This window comes from Gorilla gorilla, chromosome 6 (assembly GCF_029281585.2).
Source record: "Gorilla gorilla gorilla isolate KB3781 chromosome 6, NHGRI_mGorGor1-v2.1_pri, whole genome shotgun sequence".
Taxonomy (NCBI): domain Eukaryota; kingdom Metazoa; phylum Chordata; class Mammalia; order Primates; family Hominidae; genus Gorilla; species Gorilla gorilla.
Window position 1 is genome coordinate 41295570 of NC_073230.2, and position 13376 is coordinate 41308945.

The window sequence follows — 13376 nt, forward strand, 5'->3', positions numbered from 1 at the left end:
TTCCATGCCTAACTGAAATTTAACATCTTGCATTGAGCCTTTTCTAATCCAAAGCAGAACATTTTGACCCCAATGTTTGCACTCGTACCATTTTTACCCAAGGATGTGTTGACTTTACCATAGCACCTTTCAGAATTCATAAAAGTTGAAAGAAGATTTTGAGAGTGATACGGTACTTTCATAAAAGAACAACCTTCCAGTATCTGAGAGGAATCACAATTTTGTGACTGTTTAATATAAAATAAAAACTGTTATTCAATTCATACTATATATTACTAAAGATTCAGTGTTATATGATTAACTGCCTAAAAAGTCACTTCTTGTTTGTAAGATTAAAAATGACAAAAATTCACCAAAATTGAATAACTTAGGTAAGAAATACTCAAAATAAAATAAAATTGCTCATAGTTAAACTACACATGGTAACATTCGTTTTGACTAAAATCGATGGAAGAATAAAAACAAACGTCTTTTAAAAGGTAAATCTGAATAATTGATTTCAGGAAATTGAACTTGATGGAAATAAATAATCACAGAATAAAATCTGTAGTAGACAATGGCTTTAATTTGCAATGCTTAATACAGAGAAAAAATCTTTAATGATTAATCAAAAATTGGTCATGCAATTTAAGGTCAAAGAATTGACTTTGATGAAGACAATATTGGTAAAATAAAAATAATAAGAAAAAGTTTGGAATTTAAAAAATTGCCTTGTATAGAAATTGATCAAAAAACTCAATAAAAATTCATCGGTGTTGTTTCATTTATTCAACAAATAGTTATTGAGCATCAGTTATGCACAAGGCTGTAGCGATTAAAAAGTGAATAAGATAAGGGCTTCACATTCTCAAAGGAGAATGTAAATTCCTGCCTAAAATGTTGGTATTCTTCTACATGAAGTTAAAATATCCATTGCATGAAAATGATGTGTTCTCCTTCACTGTTAATTCTTTTAGGAAGAAATTTAGAACTATGTATTAAAAGACTTAAAAGGGTCCATAAATTTTGATTCAGTACTTATGTTTTTAAATATGTTCCACAAATACATTAACTAAATATAAAAGAGTTATATCCTAAAATGTTGATTGGGCATTGTGGCAGGTGCCTGTAATCCCAGCCACTTGGGAGGCTGAGGCAGGAGAATCCCTTGAACCCAGGAGGCAGAGGTTGCAGTGAGTCGAGATCACACCACTGCACTCGCCTGGGCAGTGAGCCTCCGTCCAAAAAAAAAAGAGTTACTTATAAGAGAGAGAAATTAGCACATACCCTAAATATGGAGTATTTGGAGGAATATTAAGGAAACTATGCCACATTCCCTTGATGGTTGATGGTTATTTTCCAGAGCAGCAGCTCCACGCTTATATCTGATCATTTATGTTTGTGTGGAAATGAAAATAATATCCTCAGGCTCCTTAACAATTTCGCAAGCTGGCCTGTTGTGGGTGGCTGTGTGATGTCGCTGAGTGACACAGCTTTGGAAACGCAAAGGCTGCTGCTGTTTCACCTCCAGGATACCAAACACCCAGGGCTTCAGAGGGCTGGAGTTGGGGCAGTGTCACAAGATCAGAATGTGATCTCCGTGACTGCTTAGCCTGCTGAGACCCAGAGGCTCAGAGGCTGGAGGATGGAGGGATGCGACAAAGAAATGTGAAACATGCTCCATAACCTCAACTAAAAACCCAGCATTCCTTCTTTCTCGTACTCATTTATTCATTCACTCAACAAAGATTTATGGAGTAGCTGATATTCCCCAGACATTGCTTCAGATGCTGGAGATTTGGTTGTAAGCAAGAGAGATGAAAATTCCTGCCCTTTTGGAGCCTGCATTCTGGTAGAAGCAGACAGTAATGAAACAAAATAAATAACTAAATTAAATAGTATGTTAGATGTTGAGAAGGAGGATAGAAAAAAATGCAGCAGAGAGAAGGAGCACAGGGGAATGGGTCTGTAATTCTAGACTGGGCAATCAGAGAAGGACCCGATGAAGAGATGATGTTTGAGGAGATTTGAGGGAGGAAAGACAGTCGGCCATGCAGGCACCTGGGAGAGGGTGCACCTGACATGGGGAAGAACTCCCTCTGATATTTTCTAGCCTTGGACTTCATCTCTGCCTTGGTCTGTCTATGGTGGTAATAACCTAACCTGAAAAATGGATTATTGGAAATTTGCAGAAGGGACCCCAAGGGAACAGAAGTATCTTAACACTTGTTAGAAATTATTTTTAAGTCTGTGGCTTTCCAACCTGTCCAGGAGCTTCTGAGGCCTCACAGACCCTCTCTCTGCCATTAGAGTTTATACTAATGTTTCCAAACTGTGATCTTCAGGGGCTTATCCTGAGAGATATTTGCTCAGCAAAAAAAGGCCTTGTTTGTAAATAAACTGGGGAGATACAGTGTGCTGTCTTCCCAAAGTGAAGATTACCTTTGAGAATCCCTACAATAAAGAAGCCTGTTGAATTTTCTTTAACCCTGAGTGTCCCTAACTTGTTCTCATGCCATGACTATTGCGATGCTATGGAAGAGATGTTCATCAGAAGACATTGACTCACACAATAGTGTTCCATGCTGGTTATAGACTGTCTGGTTCACTGTTTCTTCACTCGTCCTTGATGTCAGTTTTGTTGTATTGTCAGGCAGGGCTTAGGGATAAAATTCTCCAGTACAACCACTGGGTCCTGGACACAGAGGACAAATACACGAAATCATTATGGACCGAATGTAGATGGTTGTAAATGTGGTCCTACAGAAAAGGTCGCTCAGGGCTTCTTCAAAGTGAGTAGAAAAATATCTGGATAAGAGAAGGCCTTCTTTCCAGTGTAGACAAATGCAGAGACACAATTTCATTGCACAAATAAACATGAATTTGGGGCCAGGAGGTGGGGTGGGACTGTGAGGAATTTAGGGGGTAGACAAATTCTACATGGAAAGTATCTCAAAGTATTCTCTTTGCCGTCCATCTGCTGTGCTCACATCCACCTCTCCTTACTGTCTCTGCCCCTTTCTTATTCTGTCTGTGGCTGCCGAGCGAGGGCTGGGCTCTGGTTATTCTTTTCTTCCTCAACTTTTCTGCCATCCTTTAGTCTTGTTGCCTCCTAGTTTCTTCTTCTGGCTGGACTTGTGCTTCCCATTCCTTATTTTCTGTTTCCTTTCAAACCTCCTTCTATTCCCTTCCCCCACAAATGGTTCCACGCCCCGCGTATGACCCACCCACTCTGCTGCCCACTTCACAGGGTCTGTCTTTTGTCCCTGCTTCCATTTGGCCTTTTTATTCTGGGCCCTTGCCCCAGAGGAAGACAGACCTTTATTTCTTTGGTGTGTGTTTTTGCATCACCCGTGTGACATCTATGTTTGTAAGGCAACTTCAGCTCGGCTTACATTTTCAGTCATGCATAGGATTTACATGATAACAAAATCTCCTGTCTGGGAATGTGAGACAGATTCCTGTAGTCACTGCATTCATCACTCCCAGGGATTTATTCAATCATTCCCTCACTGACTAATGTTTATGTGTGAGGTACTAAGGACAAGGAGATAGAAGACATAATTCTGCCTGGAAGGAGCTCACGGTCTAGTGAGAGACACAGTGACCAAAGCAGATAATCTCAATAGAATGTGGCAAGTGTTGCGCCAGAGGCCAGGAAGGGATGCTGTTCCAGGAGGGTCCTTGACCCAGCCTGGGAGGGTCAGGGATGGCTTCTCAGTCTCAACGGTAATTAGAACAGTGCAAATCTGAGCTTTCAACTGAAAATTGAATTTGGAAAACTTTTATCTTTTACTTTGAGCCTGAAAGTTTCTCAATATTTAAAGAGTTTTCTGATAGGATCAGTGGCATTATTTATAAATGGTATTTTAAAATACTGTAAATGAAACGTGTCAACATTGGGAAGATTTGCATAATTCAGTGTAATATTTTCCAATATATTAGGTTATAAATCATGTGTGGATAAAATAATACACTCAACATGCAAGATAGGCAATGGATTTAATGTAATTGAGTATAAAATGTTCAATTACCTGGTTTCAAATTCTATTCTGCAACTCACCTTTATTAAAACTAACATGTGTAGAGTTTTGGAGTATAGTGAAAGAAAAATACCTAAAATTATTTGAAAAAATTGGAACATATTCCTGCTTTTCCAACTATATAACTATGTGAAGCTGGATTTTCTTTCTATACTTCAACCAAAACAACATATTGCAAAGTAAGCAACACAGAAGCAGAGAGGAGAATCCTGCTATCTTTACAGAACCAGATATTAAAGAAATTTGAAAACATGTAAAACAATGCCACTATTCTCTCGTTTTTTTCTGTTTTGGAAAATATAGCTATTTTTCATAAAATGTGTAATTTACTTTAACATGTAATTATTACTTTACAGTTAAGTAATTAATATTTAAAATTTTTCTCAGTTTCAGTTTCTAATATGGAAAATATTGATAGCTATACCCCACATAAACTAAGCTCTTTGGAGTCCTTAGTAATTTTTTTTTTTTTTTTTTTTTGAGACAGAGTCTCACTCTGTCACCCAGGCTGGAGTGCAGTGGCATGATCTCGGCTCACTGCAACCTCTGCCTCCCGGGTTCAAGTGATTCTCCCGCCTCAGCCTCCTGAGTAGCTGGGACTACAGGGGCGTGCCACCACATCTGGCTAATTTTTGTATTTTTAGTAGAGACGGGGTTTCACTATGATGGCCAGGCTGGTCTCGAACTCCTGACCTGAGGTGATCCACCCGCCTCAGCCTCCCAAAGTGCTGGGATTACAGACGTGGCCACCATGCCCGACCCTATCCCCATTTTCTATAGAAGGAAACTTAGACCCAGAGAAATTAGGAAGTGTGTCCATACTCACTACAGTGAACACCCTTGGCACCCCTGTCAAGTGCCCATGTGGTCATGATCACCAGTGCTCTGCACCCATTCCCCAGTTCCGTGTGCCTTGCTGCCAAGGGCTTATGGCTGGAAAATTCTTCAAAGGCTTGCCTGTGGGCTGCCATAGCCGCCTCACCTGTACCCAAGCATCCAGAAGTTGATTACTGAACCTCCACCTACTAGCTGATGACCAATTGGTGAACCAAAGATCAGCTTCTTTGCCTCTGGATGAATTCTGGGGTGCAATTTACACTCCTGAGCTCCCTGAGAATCAGGCTGTGACTGGCCTTCAACTAAAATCACACCTCTTTACTTCTCCTTCTGTAGTGGGCTTCTCATTTACCACTTTCCCTGGGGAGTTCTTTGTTGATGGATCACTTGAATCTTTGCCTTGGGGTCTACTTCTTAGAGACTCTGAAGACTGTCACTCACCTAAGTGGCAGAAGTCAGGATTTGAACCCAAGGCAGCCTTACTTCAGCACAGGTGCTTTTAGCTAGCACACTGGACTATGTGCTCTCAGATTACTGGTGTAGGCCTGTTAACAGGTTAGTCCATCCAGTTGCAGGGTCTACAAAACTATGCTTCTTATTTTACCACACATTAAAGTGTCTCTTTCTACCGTGTGTATGGCAGATGCACCTGACAGCAATAACTTAAGCAAACCCAGAGAATGGCCGTATGATCTAGGAAGAATTTTGTTTCAGTTTCAAGCTAAGGAATATGGGAGTGGCCAACCTGGAGATTCACTCCTTCTTTACGAAGAATATCTGAACTCCTGGCCCGTTCCTTGAAATACAGGCCATCCGGGGAGGGGAAGGCCCTTCGTTTTGGGTTAAATGGAGGTTGCTAGGTGGAGGTTGCTAAGCCAAAATGCTATATACACTGCATACTTTTTACACACGATAGTGGGTCTTCCTGCCTAATCCGCTGTCCCTGGACCACCCGATAGGTGAGTCTTCAATAAAGCCTGTATTTCGTTCGCTGGCTGTAGGTCTTTTCTTTGGTCTCTCAGTGCCATCCCTACAGAAGTCAATAGGGGTCCAGCAGATACCTTGAGAATGTATGTTCTTCACCCCTTTGGAAAAAATCCTTTGCATAGGGGAAAGTAACTCTCCGCTAGGTCTTCATGCTTATTTAAATCCTGTCAATCTAATATAACTGTGTGTTATAGGCACATGCCAGCTTCCCTCCACCTCTCACACCAAGTAAAAACAAATGCAATATTGATAAACTTTTCTTTCCCATGACCCATGGTGGGTATAGATAAGTTAATGGAGAAATAGTGGTTGGCAATAACATTCCATGGACTCCTTCCGCTGAATCAGCAGTAGCAGCTAGAATTTCATAAGCTGTCACCACTTCAAGAGAGGAGAAGCAGTAGCCTGGTGTGCATGTGTTGGTCACACCCACACTGTGCTGAGCTCTGACTTCTGGGCAGTGTTGAATGCATAGGCTGTTATTCCCCAAACCCCTCACCATTCCTGGGTTTAACCTGAGTCAGGGTAAGTGTAACCACCCGTCAATCGCCTTTATAGAAAACACTTTGGGTCCTGACTATTGGTTGCCCCTTTGTTTTTTGAGGTCCTTGAGTTTGTCTTGTGCTAAACTTCATGGAAGGCACAGGAAATGTATCCCTAAAGCAGCCTTAGCATCAAAGACATTTCTGTGAAAACACCCCTCTCCACTACCACAGAACTGTTTATTTTTTCAATTAACAAAGGATAAGGTGGTCCACTGGGGAATTTTGGCTTACAGCCCCAGAATTTAAATATGTATGCAAAGTAGGGGGTTAAAAAGACCTTAGATTAATCCAGTTTTTACAACACCTGGGGCTGTGGTGGAGATGGGGGCAGTTAATTTAAGCACTAACTTTTGAAGGAGCAATTTTCTCCCACTTTGGCTGCCTGGGCTCAGGCTACAGAGGCAGGCTTTAAGTATTTCACCTAACTACACTCAGGCGACAAGCACGGGAAACTCTTTGGCATGCCTTGGTATCTATTCACATTCTTCTGTTTTGCTTTGTCTCTCTCCCTGGACAAATGGCACCTTATTATCTAACTTGAGCCTTTGCATTCAGACTTCAAGACACAGACCATGTTTTGAATTAAGGAAGAATGAGCCTCAGCATGAGCCCTGGGGAATCTGGGTTAGGTGATCCAAGTCCCCCTTGGGTTAGACTGAATGCAATACTTTTCTTCTTTACCCTGCTAGCAGGTCTATTGAGTTTCAAAAGAGATCAAGCATATATGTAGAAATTCTCCAAATTCTATAGCTCTGCTATGCTAAATTTTCTATCGAAGAAATTCTCGAAAAGAAAGGGAAGGGGGGTCTCACCAGGATCTACTGAGATTGTTCAAGAGGGTAGAGTAAGAGGCCACACATTGAAAACATTCCTTTTTGTTTCCTTCCTTACCTTATTTCCTCCAGTCTGAAAGTACAGATGTTTGAAACTCTTCTAGGAGTGGAGATGACCAATGACCAGTCTGACTGTGGGAGAGGCTGGACTTCTACTGTCTTTAGCAGAGAGCCCCAATATGATTTTTAAAATTTACTCTCAAACCCATGGAACTGGGAAATATTTACAACACTTAGCCATTTGTTGACTTGAATATGTGAAGTCTTGCAGAGGAGCTATTTCTTTTCATTGTGGCATCAATATAATTTATAGTGGATGGCATTCTGTCCCTGATCTTGTCTCCCTCTCTCCCTTCCTCCACCCCATTTACATTCACTTGAAAGAAAAGTCTCTTAAAAAGCATGTGAGTCATGACCTGAGCGTCTATGAACAAACAGTGACTCTTCTTAGGACACAGAACACCTCTTTCCTGGGCATTGTGCATTCATATTTATGTAATAAAACTTAAAAATATGCAGGATGCAAAAGTCTTCTGGCTTAAAGTTGTTTAGAGTTTGCACAACCCATATAATAGCAACCGCCTCCAGAAGGTGGATTTCTATCTCAGCTCAGAGAATCCACTAACATGTGGGCCAGCCTTGGGCAAAATTGAGAAGTGGGAGAAGACTTGGTTTGCTTCCTTCAGCCCCTCCACTTGTCAGCGAGTGTCTTGCTCTCTTCTCCTCTCCCTGCATCTCTTGCTGTGCGCTCAAACCCACCTATCCTGGTGTTAGGTAAGGCTGGGTTTAGTTTAACATGTTAACGGCCCTCTACATTTAAATCTTATATTTAATTATAAAAGGAAAGGGTCTGTCCTTTTAAAGATATGGTGGGGGACCTAAGCGGGGATGGAGGACACAGAAAAGAAACTTCCCGAGGAACTTTGACCAAGAGAAACACCATCTGAAAATGCCTAAGCTAACAAAACTGAGTTTAGGACATCTGCCTTTGGCCCATTCTCGTTAACCACCATGTCCCTGGAGACTGGTTTTCCTCCTAATATGGTGAAATATGCCAAAAGCAAGTAAATTCTCCTGTGGGATTTAAAGGATTTAACTGAATCACATGGAAGGTTACCAGATTTTCTGAGTGATTTATGTGGTAGAAGCATGGTTCTATTTGGATGAACTTTTTGCTGTCTCACAGAAAAAAGAAAGTAAAATATTCAATGTAGACTCACCAAGTGATTCCAAGAATCTTGCCTTGAAAAAAAGAAAAAAGACACAGCCTTTTTCAAAGGTTAGTTTAGAAGTATTAAAAAATCATATTTTTATAGTAATAGTTATCACATTGCCAATATTTTTCCATCAACACTGTAAATAAAGTAACTTTCTTCTTGTTAGTACACCATTTAATTGCTCATAAGTAAGAAAAGGGTATGTAAGTGTGGTCTTAATCTAAGTGTTAACACACTGGTTAGAAATGTGAAGTCCCTTAAATTTATACAAAAAACCTTAAACACATGAGATAAATTTTAGAAGCTGTTAACCACATGGAGATGCTGGGTTCCAGACACAAGCTCTTGCTCCCTCAGAAATCTATAGCATCTCTTCAAAGTTGAAGCTCAGTTCCACTTAGAAAGGCATTATTTCCATTCTCAACCCTATTTTAAAATGAAACAGCAGAAGTGAATTCTACTGGGTTCTGTTCACATCGCAGTGACCCTAAAAAAGTCCACAGAAAGTACACTTCTCAATCAAATGTTTAGTTACCATTGACTGCGAAGACCCCAGAGAGAGCATGATATTTTTCAATGATTGCATCAAAATATATTGCTAGGGAATCCAGAAAAAATATACAACTAAAGTCTTGCTTTTCAAAAGCATCTTCAACCAGAGAGGCAAGAAATATTAAAGAATGCTTCATTATAATAAAGAAAAGAATGACCTGTTTTTAAAAAGAATGGAATTATGGGGATCCAAATGGAATTCAAATAATCCTGGTTGTGTCCTGCACTCCAGTATTTTGGATGCATTTGGGAATGCTGTTGGATCACTCTGGATTTGCCTTTTCTCTATATTCTACCCGACAAGTTTATATTCAGCAGTATCCCTCACACTGTGTGAAAATTAGCAGTGGTTCAAGGAGGAAATTTGGGGGTTTATATAAAGTAAGTGATGAATCTTCTTGGCTTAGAAATGTGGTTCTTAAAATATAAGGCTTATAGATCATTTTGAGAAACTTATTAAAGTCAAGTAAAAGAAAACATGCATACCACATACACATTGCATTTTGCATTCAGTTCCAGGTCTAGAAAAATAAGAAGCTTCAGGTCTAGAATGTCATTATGGGAAGATTTCCATTTAGGTCTGTTTTAAAAATATCCATAATAGGTGAGAGGAAAGAAATAGGATTCTCACCTTGGGCAGCGATATAATTCCTTTTACTAGTGACCAATTAATCCAACCCATCAGAGTAACATTTAATCTTTCTTTTAAGTGGTTTCTAAAAAGGAACAACAGAAATGGCACTGCTAAGAACTTTACAGAACTGGAAGTAGTATCAAAGTGGCTCAAAACCAAATAAATATAATGTAATATACACCAAATTCAAGTTTTAAAGCTACTCAAGCCAGGGAAGCAAAGGAGGAAATGCTGATTATTTGGGGGAGAAATGGTAGAAGGGGGGGCAGAAAGGGAAGACCAGATGTTCAGTTTTCAACATCAATGTTTCTGAAGCCAAGAATATATTGCTGACTGAGGCATGATAAAATGTGCAGGGATTTCCAGCAATCCACAGTCAGCTGATCTGCTAAGGAGAAAAACAACAATTTTAAAATAATAAAGTTAGGCTGTAAATATAATTTTCTTATCTGGGGTTCTGGTTATTTATACCTCAAAGTGAATAGCTGCATAAAGATCTTATTGTTTCTCACTGGAACAAGCTTGAAGCCCAGGGAATGCCTTGACTTCATGAGATTATGAAAAAAAAAAATGTTGTATTTTTATGTGACAGGTTGACATGGATTTTATTCAATAGACAAGCTGACATTTATCAAGATGCTTTCAATTACACCAAAAGAAATAGAAGTCTTCATCTTATTGCTGTTTATGTGGCAGTATCGTTCTCCTACAATGAGTTGATGGAAATGAATTGTTTTGTTTTTCATTTTAGCCATTTTACAAGTTTGCTATTGTTATTGCTGTTTTTAGAATAAAATGATTTTACCAATAACATTGAGTGGCTATACCTTTTCTTAATAATGGGAAATTTTATAAATTTGGCTGCTTAATGACATGATTTAGAAGTTTGCACTCTGCTCACTTTTGATTTGACCTTGCAATTACCAAGTTAAATAAAAATGACTTTTATAAGGACATGAATCCAACTGAAACTTCGCAAGATTGGAATCTTTTAATTTTTGAAAGTTGTGTTCCATCCAAAAGCCTTCTGTGGTTTGTGTACCCCAAGAATAATTTTCTATCCAAGTCATATTTGAATAAAGTAAAGGATAACAATACGTCCTGTGTTTCCAAGAAACCCAATCTTGTGCAGGGGTGAGAGTCCATTATCTTCTTCTCTGCCACCCTTTACAATGCAGGCTCATAGGAGATTTGTTTGAGAGCTCATGTACACAAAGATGATTTTATTGCATTACCCAGGTCACACAGCAGAAATTGTCAATTTTATGTCAGGTTTTAAAGATTACATCCTGAATAAGTATATTTTATTTCTTGTCAAAATATGCTGTTTATGGTTTCCAATACCAAAGAGGGAGTAGATTATTTTCAGTATAAGTAATCCTGTTGTTCTTTTTTTCCTCCTCTACTCAAGATAGACAAAAATTTGAGGGCTATTTTCTTAGAAAAAATGACCTCAATGTCAACTGTCTTCTCCAGCTATAATTTTGGCAATCTCAGTAACTACCTGGTGACTTTGTACTGTCTCTTATTGTGGATTTAAACATTCTGTAATCAGAAAAAACTCAACTTTTCAAGTCTTGGGCCTATTTATTTATTTATTTTTTAGCTTAACCTGTTCTGCCTCTCTGTAAGCCATACATGGAAATAAGGCCTGTAAAACTGGTAAGATAAATGTAAAGATCAGGGATTAAAGGAAACTCTACTGAGAAATAAAATTATTTTTAATAGAAATTTTTAAAAATATAGTTTGGTGTCTTGGGCAAATAGAGTAGCAGTACTATTATTCTGTCTGTAATTGACTTTAAAATATTTCAACATAGACTTCAAGGTGATAAATACTTGTATTAATTTGTTTCTGTACCTAAAGTAGAGGGTTGTTGGTTAACATTTGAAAGACTCTAATCAAGAGTCCACGGGAAATTATTATAAGGTATGGTAGGCAGTCTCCCAGTGTTTCCACCCTTGTGCAGTAATCCTCTCCACTTGAGTATAGGCTGGACCAATCAATTTGATTGAACAAATAGAATATAGCAAAAGTGTTGAGAAGTTCTGAAAGATCAGGTTATAAAAGATTGTGACTTCCATCTTGCTAGCACTCTCTCTCTTGCCTTCCTTGGAAGCTGATCCTTTTGCGTCGAGCCATGAGATGACAGTGAACCCAGCTGATGCCTTGATTGCAGCTTGTGAGATACCCCAAAGCAGAGGACCCTGATAAATTGTATTTGGATTTCTGACCCACAGAAACTGAGATAACAAATGTTGTTTTAAGCCATTAGATTTAGAGGTAATTTTTTATGCGACAACAATAGATAACTAATACACAAGAGCTACGGGGATCACGTTTTGATCTGTACTAGTTGATCTAACAGTAAGTGGATTATATGGCATGTGAATTATACCTCAATAAAGCTGTTTAAAGATTTATATCAGGGCATTTGTTAAATAGCATAAATAATATTAGAAATGCATACATCTGTGAAAGGAGTGGTGTATAAAATATGTGAGTTGACTAGAAATAATGGACAGCAGAGTACCTCTGTTTTTGCACGAGAGGCATAAGAATGTGGAAAGCCCAGAGCCTTGTACTCTCCCAAGTGGTACCCTAGGCCCAGGACTCTCATTCAGTCTTAGATTTGGCCATAACATGGAGGGATCATGTGGCTTGAATGGACTCAGGTTAGCTAAGATCTGCTGTTAGAGCACAGTGGCCTTTGCCCCAAGTAAAACCGTCAAGCAAGCTACTTTTCAGGGAGTCTGAAGAAGGCAGTGATGCCTCCCTGAACTTACATGAGCAGATTCTGTGATATTTTTGTGCCTATATGTTAATAATTGCTTGTTCATGAGGCAGAATTTGGTCAGAGATTTGATTTCACTGTAACATATGATCTGCTGTTGAGGGTATGAGAGACTTGCAGCTCTCAATAGAGGCTAAAGAAATCAACCAAAAAGAAGTGGACAATTGTGAATGACCAAGTTGACTCAGGCCATTCTGCAACAGAACTGATGAGACAAGAAATCGATGCATAAGACAACTGACTGCATCCCTTGCAAGGTAAAGTAGCCCCTGTGTGTCCCCTAGTGTTTGTCTTTGTTGTGGCAAAATGATTAAACTGGCCCCTCATCCCAGCCACCAGTTAATTTAAGCAATGTTAGAGGCACAACAGTACCAGTCATTCTCTCACTCAAAGACCTTTTGTGGTATCCTAGTTCCAAAGAACTAAGTCCAAGTCCTTTGTCTTGAATACAAGGCTCTTACAACTTTTGTTTTCTACTATCCATCATACGCTAAATTGAACAGCTTCGGGAAATTGAACAGTTCTTGTATTTTCTTGTTTCCTTATCTTTGTTCATTTAATTCCATCCATCTGAATGATCTTTCTATCCATTAGCTTTGGACAAATAGTGTTTAATGTATTTCAGGCCCTTGAGTACAAAGATAAATAAGGCACAGTCTCGTCCCATAAGAATCTTATTTAGTGTGTGAGTGTGTGAGTTGGCCATATCAACAAGCAATTCCAATAAAATTTGGTGAGTGATTTGATAAGTTTCTATGGGTAGATTAACTATGGTCACCAATTCTTTGTGGCTCCTCTTATGAAAAAGAGGATTCTCTCTCCCCTCCTTGGGCGTGGGCTGTCCCTGTGTCTTGCTTTGACCTATAGAATTCAGTGGAAGTGACACTGTTGTCATTTCTGAGCCTTGGCCCCTAGAGGTCTTGCCAGCTTCTGCCCTCCCTCTTGGATCTCAGC